Raw genomic sequence first — 10,679 nt, forward strand, 5'->3', positions numbered from 1 at the left:
GAGGGCAGACACACTAAAACCAAAGTCACAGAAAACTAGCCAATCTGATTACAGGACCATAGTCATGTCTAACTCATTGAAACTAAGTCATGCCGTGTGGGGCCACCCAAGACGTTCGGGTCATGGTGAAGAGGGCTGACAGAATGTGGTCCACTGGAGAAGGGAATGGCAAACCACTTCAGTATTCTTGCCTTGAGAACCCCATGATCAGAATGAGAAGGCAAAATGATAGGATACTGAAAGAGGAACTCCCCAGGTCGGTAGGTGCTCAATATGCTACTGGAGATCAGTGGAGAAATAACTCCAGAAAGAATGAAGGGATGGAGCCACAGCAAAAACAATGCCCAGTTGTGGTGATAGAAGCAAGGTCCGATGCTGTAAAGATCAATATTGCATAGGAACCTGGAATGTTAGGTCCACGAATCAAGGCAAATTGGAAGTGGTCAAACAGGAGATGGCCAGAGTGAATGTTGACATTCTAGGAATCAGCAAACTAAAATGGACTGGAATGGGTGAATTTAACTCAGATGACCATTATATCTACTACTGTGGGCAGGAATCCCTTAGAAGAAATGGAGTAGCCATCACGGTCAACAAAAGAGTCCAAAATGCAGTACTTGGATCCAATCTCAAAAATGACTGAATGACCTCTGTTCGTTTCCAAGGCAAATCATTCACTATCTCGGTAATCCAAGTCTATGCCCCAACCAGTAATGCTGAAGAAGCAGAAGTTGAATGGTTCTTTGAAGATCTACAAGACCTTTTAGAACTAACACCCAAAAAAGATGTCCTTTTCATTATAGGGGACTGGAATGTAAAAGTAGGAAGTCAAGAAACACCTAGAGTAACAGGCAAATTTGGCCTTGGAGTACAGAATGAAGCAGGGCAAAGGCTAATAGAGTTTTGCCAAGAGAACGAACTGGTCATAGCAAACACCCTCTTCCAACAACACAAGAGAAGACTCTACACATGGACATCACCAGATGGTCAACACCCAAATCAGACTGATTATATTCTTTGCAGGCAAAGATGGAGAAGCACTATGCAGTCAGCAAAAACAAAACCAGGAGCTGACCGTGGCTCAGATCATGAATTCCTTATTGCCAAATTCAGACTTAAACTGAAGAAAGTAGGGATAACCACTAGATCATTCAGGTATGACCTAAATCAAATCCCTTATGACTATACAGTGGAAGTTAGAAATAGATTTAAGGGATTAGATCTGATACACAGAGAGCCTAATGAACTATGGACGGAGGTTCGTGACATTGTACAGGAGACAGGGATCAAGACCATCCCCATGGAAAAGAAATGCAAAAAGGCAAAATGGTTGTCTGAGGAGGCCTTATAAATAGCTGTGAAAAGAAGAGAAGCGAAAAGCAAAGGAAAAAAGGAAAGCTATTCCCATTTGAATGTAGAGTTCCAAAGAATAGCCAGGAGAGATAAGAAAGCCTTCCTCAGCTATCAGTGCAAAGAAACAGAGGAAAACAACAGAATGGGAAAGACTAGAGATCTCTCCAAGAAAATCAGAGATAGCAAGGGAACATTTCATGAAAAAATGGGCTCAATAAAGGACAGAAATGGTATGGACCTAACAGAGGCCGAAGATATTAAGAAGAAGTGGCAAAAATACACAAAAGAACTATACAAAAAAGATCTTCATGACCCAGATAATCACAATGGTCTGATCACTCACCTAGAGCCAGACATCCTGGAATGTGAAGTCAAGTGGGCCTTAGAAGGCATCACTATGAACAAAGCTAGTGGATGTGATGGAATTCCAGTTGAGCTATTTAAAATCCTGAAAGATGATGCTGTGAAAGTGCTGCACTCAATATGCCAGCAAATTTGGAAACCTCAGCAGTGGCAACAGGACTTGAAAAGGTCAGTTTTCATTCCAATCCCTAAGAAAGGCAATCCCAAAGAATGCTCAAACTACCATACAATTGCACTCATCTCAAACACTAGTAAGGTAATGCTCAAAATTCACCAAGCCAGGCTTCAGCAATACGTGAACTGTGAACTTCCAGATGTTCAAGCTGGTTTTAGAAAAGGCAGAGGAACCAGAGATCAAATTGCCAATAGCCACTGGATCATCAAAAAAGCAAGAGAGTTCCAGAAAAACATCTATTTCTGCTTTATAGACTATGCCAAAGCCTTCGACTGTGCGGATCACAATAAACTGTGGAAAATTCTGAAGAAGATGGGAATACCAGACCACCTGACCTGCCTCTTGAGAAACCTGTATGCAGGTCAGGAAGCAACAGTTAGAACTGGACATGGAACAACAGACTGGTTCCAAATAGGAAAAGGAGTATGTCAAGGTTGTATATTGTCACCCTGCTTTTTTAACTTATATGCAGAGTACATCATGAGAAATGCTGGGCTGGAGGAAGCACAAGCTGGAATCAAGATTGCCAGAATTATCAATAACCTCAGATATGCAGATGACACCACCCTTATGGCAGAAAGTGAAAAAGAACTAAAGAGCCTCTTGATGAAAGTGAAAGAGGAGAGAGAACAAGTTGGCTTAAGCTTAACATTCAGAAAACTAAGATCATGGCATCAGGTCCCATCACTCCATGGCAAATAGATGCAGAAACAGTGGAAACAGTGTCAGACTTTATTTTGGGGTGCTCCAAAATCACTGCAGATGGTGATTGCAGCCATGAAATTAAAAGACACTAACTCTTTGGAAGGAAAGTTATGACCAACCTAGATAGCATATTACAAAGCAGAGACATTACTTTGCCAACAAAGGTCTGTCTAGTCAGGGCTATCGTTTCTCCAGGGGCCTGTATGGGTGTGATAGTTGGACTGTGAAGAAAGCTGAGTGCTGAAAAATTGATGCTTTTGAATTGTGGTGCTGGAGAAGACGCTTGAGAGTCCCTTTGACTGTAAGGAAATCAAACAAGTCCATCCTAAAGGAAATCAGTCCTGCATATTCATTGGAAGGACTGATGCTGAAGCTGAAATTCCAATAATTTGGCCAACTGACGGGAAGAACTGACTCAGTGGAAAAGTCCCTAATGCTGGGAAAGACTGAAGGCAGGAGGTGAGGGGGAAGACAGAGGATGAGATGTTTGGATGGCATCACCCACTCGATGGACATGAGTTTGAGCAGGCTCCAGGAGTTGGTGATGGATAGGGAAGCCTGGTGTCCTACAATCCATGGGGTCACAAAGAGTCAGACACGACTGACCGACTGAACTGAACTGACTGACACAAACGTATAAAATACTAATACAGCTTCAAAATGGACGTGCTATTCCACGAGTGGTGTAATACACAAGTTTTCATAATATATCCGGGAAAATAACCTCAGGTGAATACCTCTATGTATGGTTATAGGGTACAAGAATCTGTACAGCTACAACAATAAGGCCATTTGAGTCAACATGCATGGACCGAGAGACGATCATACTAACTGAAGTGAGGCATACAGAGAAAGACAAACAACAAATGATATCACTTAAATGTGGAATATAAGATATAACACAAATGAGCACATGTATGAAACAGAAACACACTCGTGGACATAGAGAACAGACTTGTGGTTTCCAAGGCTGAGAGAACTGGGGGAGCAATGGAGTATGAAATTAGGATTAAGAGATATAAACTAGAGTATATGGAATGGATTGACAAGTTTCTACTGTCGAGGACAGAGAACTATATTCAGTATCCTATGATAAATCATGATGGAAAAGAATATATATGGGACATCCCTGGCAGTTCAGTGGTTACGACTCCACACTTCCACTGCAGGGCATGCATGTTCAATCCCTGGTCAGGGAACTAATCCCACATGATTAAAAGTGTAGTCAAAGGAAAAAAAATGTAAAGATGAAATAAAAGAATGTATATATATATATATATATATATATATATATATATATATATATATATATACACACACACACACACATACACACACAATGTATACATACACATTCCTGGAGAATCCCAGGGGTGGGGTCGAACAGAGTCGGACACGACTGAAATGACCTAGCAGCAGCAGCAGCATGTGTATAACTGAATCACTTTGCTTAAAGCAGAAAGGAAATGGCAAACCAGTTCAGTATTCTTGCATTGAGAACCTCATAAACAGTATGAAAAGGGAAAAATATACGACACTGAAAGATGAACTCCCCAGGTCAGTAGGTGGCTGATATACTACTGGAGATCAGTGGAGAAATAACTCCAGAAAGAATGAAGGGATGGAGCCAAAGCAAAAACAACACACAGGTGTGGATGTGACTGGTAATAGAAGCAAGGTTCGGTGCTGTAAAGAAAAATATTGCATAGCAATCTGGAATGTTAGGTCCATGAATCAAGGCAGTTTGGAAGTGGTCAAACAGGAGATGGCAAGAGTGAATGTTGACAGTCTAGGAATCAGCGAACACAGATGGACCAGAACGGGTGAATTTAAATGAGATGACCATTAAATCTACTACTGTGGGCAAGAATCCCTTAGAAGAAATGGAGTAGCCATCATAGTCAACAAAAGAGTCCGATATGCAGTACTTGGATCCAATCTCAAAAACGACAGAATGATCTTTCTTTGTTTTCATGGCAAACCATTTAATATCACAGTAATTCAAGTCTATGCCCTGACAAGTAACACTGAAGAAGCTGAATTTGAATAGTACTATGAAGAACTACAAGACCTTTGAGAACTAACACCCTAAACAGATATCCTTTTCATGATAGGAGACTGGAATGCAACAGTAGGAAGTCAAGAAACACCTGGAGTAACAGGGAGATTTGGCCTTGGAGTACAGAATGAAGCAGGGCAAAGGCTATTAGAGTTTTCCCAAGAGAACACACTGGTCATGCAAACACCCTCTTCCAAGAACACAAGAGAAGACTCTACACATGAACATCATCATCTGATCAACACTGAAATCAGACTGATTGTGTTCTTTGCAGCCAAGTATGGAGAAGCTCTATACAACCAGCAAAAACATCACTGAGAGCTGACTTTGACTCAGATCACAGTCAATAATGTGAAGAACACTAGGGAACTCCTTATTGCCAAATTCAGACTTAAATTGAAGAAAGTGGGGAAAACCACTAGACCATTCAGGTATGACCTAAATCAAATCCCTTATGATTATACAGTGGAAATGAGAAATAGATTTAAGGGACTAGATCTGACAGACAGAGTGCCTGATGAACTATGGATGGAGGTTCGTGACATTGTACAAGAGGCAGGGAGCAACACCATCCCCAAGAAAAAGAACTGCAAAAAAAGCAAAATGGCTCCTGAGGAGGACTTACAAATAGTTGTGAAAAGAAGAGAAGCTAAAAGCAAAGGAGAAAATGAAAGATATACCCATTTGAATGTAGAGTTCCAAATAATAGCAAGGAGAGATAAGAAAGCCTTCCTCAGTGATCAAGGCAAAGAAATAGAGGAAAACAATACAATGGGAAAGAGTAGAGATCTCTTCAAGAAAATGAGAGATACCAAGGGAATATTTCATGCAAAATGGGGTCAATAAAGGACAGAAATGGTATGAACCTAACAAAAGCAGAAGATATTAAGAAGAGATGGCAAGAATACACAGAAGAAATCTACAAACAAGCTCTACACAACCCAGATAATCACGATGGTGTGATCACTATCCTAGAGCCAGACATCCTGGAATCTGAAGTCAAGCGGGCCTTAGGAAGCATCACTGTGAACAAAGCTAATGGGGGTGATGGAATTCCAGTTGAGCTATTTCAAATCCTAAAAGATGATGCTGTGAAAGTGTTTCACTCAATATGTCAGCAAATTGAGAAAACTCAGCAGTGGCCAGAGGACAGGAAAAGGCCAGTTTTCATTCCAATCCCAAAGAAAGGCAATGCCAAAGAATGCTTAAACTACCGCACAATTACACTCATCTCACATGTTAGTAAAGTAATGCTCAAAATTCTCCAAGTCAGGCTTCAGCAATATGTGAACTGTGAACTTCCAGATGTTCAAGCTGGTTTTAGAAAAGGCAGAGGAACCAGAGATCAAATTGCCAACACCCACTGGATCATCAAAAAAGCAAGAGAGTCCTGAGAAACATCTATTTCTGCTTTATTGACTATGTCAAGGACTTTGACTATGTGGATCACAATAAACTGTGGAAAATTCTGAAGAAGATGGGAATACCAGACCACCTGACCTGCGTCTTGAGAAACATGTATGCAAGTTCAAAAAGCAACCGTTAGAACTGGACATGGAACAACAGACAGGTTGCAAATCAGGAAAGGAGTACGTCAAGGCTGTACATTGTCACCCTGCTTGTTTTACTTATATGCGGAGTACATCATGAGAAACGCTGGGCTAGAACAAGTGCAATCTGGAATCGTGACTGCCAGGAGAAATATCAATAAACACAGATATGCAGATAACACCACCCTTATGGCAGAAAGTGAAGAAGAGCTAAAGAGCCTCTTGATGAAAGTGAAAAAGGACAGTGAAAAGTTGGCTTAAAGCTCAACATTTAGAAAACTAAGATCATGGCATCTGGTCCCATTACTTCATGGCAAATAAATGGAGAAACAGTGGCTGACTTTATTTTTTTGGGACTCCAAAATCACTGCAGATGGTCACTACAGCCATGAAATTAAAAGACGCTTACTCCTTGGAAGAAAGGTTATGACCAACCTAGACAGCACATTAAAAAGCAGAGACATTACTTTGTTAACAAAAGTCCATCTAGTCAAGGCTATGGTTTTTCCAGTAGTCATGTATGGATGTGAGAGTTGGACTATAAAGAAAGTTGAGTGCTGAAGAATTGATGCTTTTGAACTGTGGTGTTGGAGAAGACTCTTGAGAGTCCCTTGTACTGCAAGGAGATCCAACCAGTCCATCCTAAGGGAGATCAGTCCTGGGTGTTCATTAGAAGGACTGATGTTGAAGCCGAAACTCCAACACTTTGGCCACCTTTTGCAAAAAGCTCACTCCTTTGTAAAGACCCTGATCATGGGAAAGATTGAGAGCAGGAGGAGAAGAGGATGACAGAGGATGAGATGGTTGGATGGCATCACTAACTCAATGGACATGAGTTTGGGTAAACTTTGGGAGTTGTTGATGGACAGGGAGGCCTGGCATGCTCTGGTTCACGGGGTTGCAAAGAGTCAGTCATTACTGAGTGACTGAACTGAATTGAACTGAACACAACATTGTAAATCAACTATACTTCAATTAAAAAGTAACATGACTGGGAAAAGGAAAGATTGGTATATTTCATTGTATGGAAATTTTATATCCAAAGAAAATTGCTGTAAACAAACATGGCCCACTACTGAATGGAAGGCTTGCTGAAATACTTACAGAGAGGCATACTGATGTCTGCAATTTACCAGAAAATGCACCAAGGAAAAAGGTTAATTGATGACTGGACCGAGGCATTGGCAAATGGATAGATACATTACAAAGGAAGTATTGTACAATCATTACAAAAGCAGACCCCTACACATGCTGTCTACAAGAGACCCACCTCATACCAAGGGACACATACAGAGTGAACATAAAGATTTGGAAAAATGCATTTCATGCAAATGGAGACAAAAGAAAGCAGGAGTATCAATACTCACATCAGATAAAATAGACTTTGAAAGAAAGGCTGTGAAAAGAGACAAAGGAGGGCACTACATAATGATCAAAGGATCCAAGCAAGAAGAAGATATAACAAATATAAATATATATGCACCCAACATAGGAGAAGCTCAATTTATGTAAGGCAAATGCTAACAAGTAGGAAAGGGGAAATTAACTAACACAATAAGAGGAGAAGACTTTAATGTGCCACTCATGCCTATGGACAGATCAACCAAACAGAAAATTAGCAAGGAAACACAAAGTTTAAATGATACAATAGACCAGTTAGACCTAATTGATATCTATAGGACATTTCACCCCAAGACAATGAAATTCACCTTTCTCTCAAGTGCACATGGAACATTCTCCAGAATAGATCACATTCTGGGGCATGAATCTAGCCTCAGTAAATTTAAAAAAAAAAAAAAAAAAAAAAAAACGAAATCATTTCAAGCATCTTTTCTGATCACAATGAGGTAAGATTAGATGTCAACTTCAGGAAAAAAAAACTATTAAAAATAAAAACATACAGAGGCCAAACAATGTGCTTCTGAATAACCAACAAATTACAGAAGAAATAAAAAAGAAATCAAAATATGCATAGAAACAAATGAAAATTAAAACATGAGAACCCAAATCCTATGCCATTCAGTAAAGCAGTGCTAAGGGGAAAGTTGATAGCAATAAAAGCCTACCTCAAGAAACAAGAGAAACATCAAATAAATGACCTAACTATACACCTAAAGCAACTAGAAAAAGAAATGAAGTACCCCAGATTTAGTAGAAGGAAAGAAATCATAAAACTAGGCCAGAAAGAAGTAGGGGGAAAAAAAGCAGACTATAGCAAAAATCAACAAAACTAAAATCTGGTTCTTTGAGAAGATAAATAAAATAGACAAACCATTAGCCAGACACATCAGGAAGAAAGGGAGAAGAATCAAATCAAAATTAGAAATGAAAATGCAGAAATCACAACAAACACAGAAATACAAAGGATCACAGGAGACTACTATCAGCTGCTATATTAAAATAAAATGGACAGTTTGAAAGAAATGGACAAATTCTTAGGAAAGTATAACATTCCAAAACTGAACCAGCAAGAAATAGAAAATCTTACCAGACCCATCAAAAGCATGGAAATTGAAACTGTAATAAAAAATCTTCGAACAAACAAAATCCCAGGACCAGTTGGCTTCACAGGTGAATTCTACCAAACAGTTAAAGAGCTAACACCTATCCTACTCAAACTCTTCCAAAAAACTGCACAAGGTAAACTCCCAAACTCATTTTATGAGGCCCCCATTGGCCTAATCCCAAAACCAGACAAAGATGCCACAAACAAAGAAAACTACTTTTCTTTGTTTTGCCAATATCACTGATGAATATAGATGAAAAATTTTCCACAAATTCTAGCAAACCGAATCCATCAACATATTCAAATAGTCAGACATCTTGACCAAGTGGGTTTATCCCAGGGATGCAAGGATTCTTCAATATTTGCAAATCAATCACGTGATAAGCTGCATTAACAAACTGAAAGATAAAAACCATAAGATTATCTCCATAGATGCAGAGAAAGCCTTTGACAAAATTCAGCATGCATTTATGATAAAAACACTCCAGAAAGCAGGCATAGAATGAACACAACTCAACATAATAAAAGTCATGTATGATAAAACCATAGCAAACTTTATCCTCAAAGGCGAAAAATTTAAAGCATTTCTCCTAAAGTCAGGAGCAAGACAAGAGGGCCCACTCTCACCATTACTATTCAACATAGTTTTGGAAGCTTTAGCCATAGCAATCAGAGAAGAGAAAAATTAAAGGGAATCCAAATTGGAAAAGAAGAAGTAAAATTCTCACTGTTTGCAGATGACATAATCCTCTATACAAAAAGCCCTAAAGACACCACCAGAAAACTACTAGAGCTAATCAATGAATATAGAAAACTGGCAGGAATTAAAATTAATACACAGAAATCCCAAAAAAAAAAAAAAAAAAAAGAAATCCCTTGCATTTCTATTCATTAACAATGAGAAAACAGAAAGTGAAATTAAGAAACAATCCCTTTCAGCATTGCAATGAAAAGAATGAAATACTTAGGAATAAAGCTACCTAAAGAAATAAAAGACCTATATGTAGAAAACATTAAAACACTGAGGAAAGAAATCAAAGATGACACAAATAGATGGAGAAATATACCATGTTCATGGATAGGAAGAATCAATATAGTGAACATAGTATACTACCCAAAACAATCTATAGAGTCAATGCACTTCCTATCAAGCTATCAATGGTATTTTTCACAAAACGAGAATAATTTCACAATGTGTACTGAAATGCAGAAAACCTCGAATAGCCAAAGCAATCTTGAGAAAGAAGAATGGAAGAGGAGGAATCAATCTGTCTGCCTTCAGACTATACTACAAAGCTACAGTGATCAAGACAGTATGGTACTGGCACAAAGACAGAAATATAGACCAATGGCAAAATAGAAAGCCCAGAGATAAATCCACGCACCTATGGACACCATATCTTTTAACAAAGGATGCAAAAATATACAATGGAGTAAAGACAATCTCTTTAAGAAGTGGTGATGGGAAAATGGGTCTACCAAATGTAAAAGAAGGAAACTAGAACACTTTCTAACACCGTACACAAAAATAAACTCAAAATGGATGAAAAATTCAAATGCAGTACTAGAAACTATAAAATTCCTGGAGGAGAACATATTCAAAACACTCCCTTACAAAAATCACAGTAGGATCCTCGATGACACACCTCCCAGAGTAATGGAAATACAAGCAAAATTAAACAATCTGGACCTAATTAAACTTAAAAGCTTTTGCACAATGAAGGAAACTACGAGCAAGGTGAAAAGACAGCCTTCAGAATGGGAGAAAATAATAGCAAATGAAGCAACAGACAAAGAATTAATCTAAAAAATGTACAGGTAGCTCCACACCAGAAAAATAAATGACCCAATCAAAAAATGGGACAAAGAACTGAAGAGACTTTTCTCCAAAGAAGACATACAAATTGCTAACAAATACATGAAAATATGCTCAACATGACTCATTATCAGAGAAATGCAAATCATAAC

This window comes from Cervus elaphus, chromosome X (assembly GCF_910594005.1).
Source record: "Cervus elaphus chromosome X, mCerEla1.1, whole genome shotgun sequence".
NCBI classification, from domain to species: Eukaryota; Metazoa; Chordata; class Mammalia; order Artiodactyla; family Cervidae; genus Cervus; species Cervus elaphus.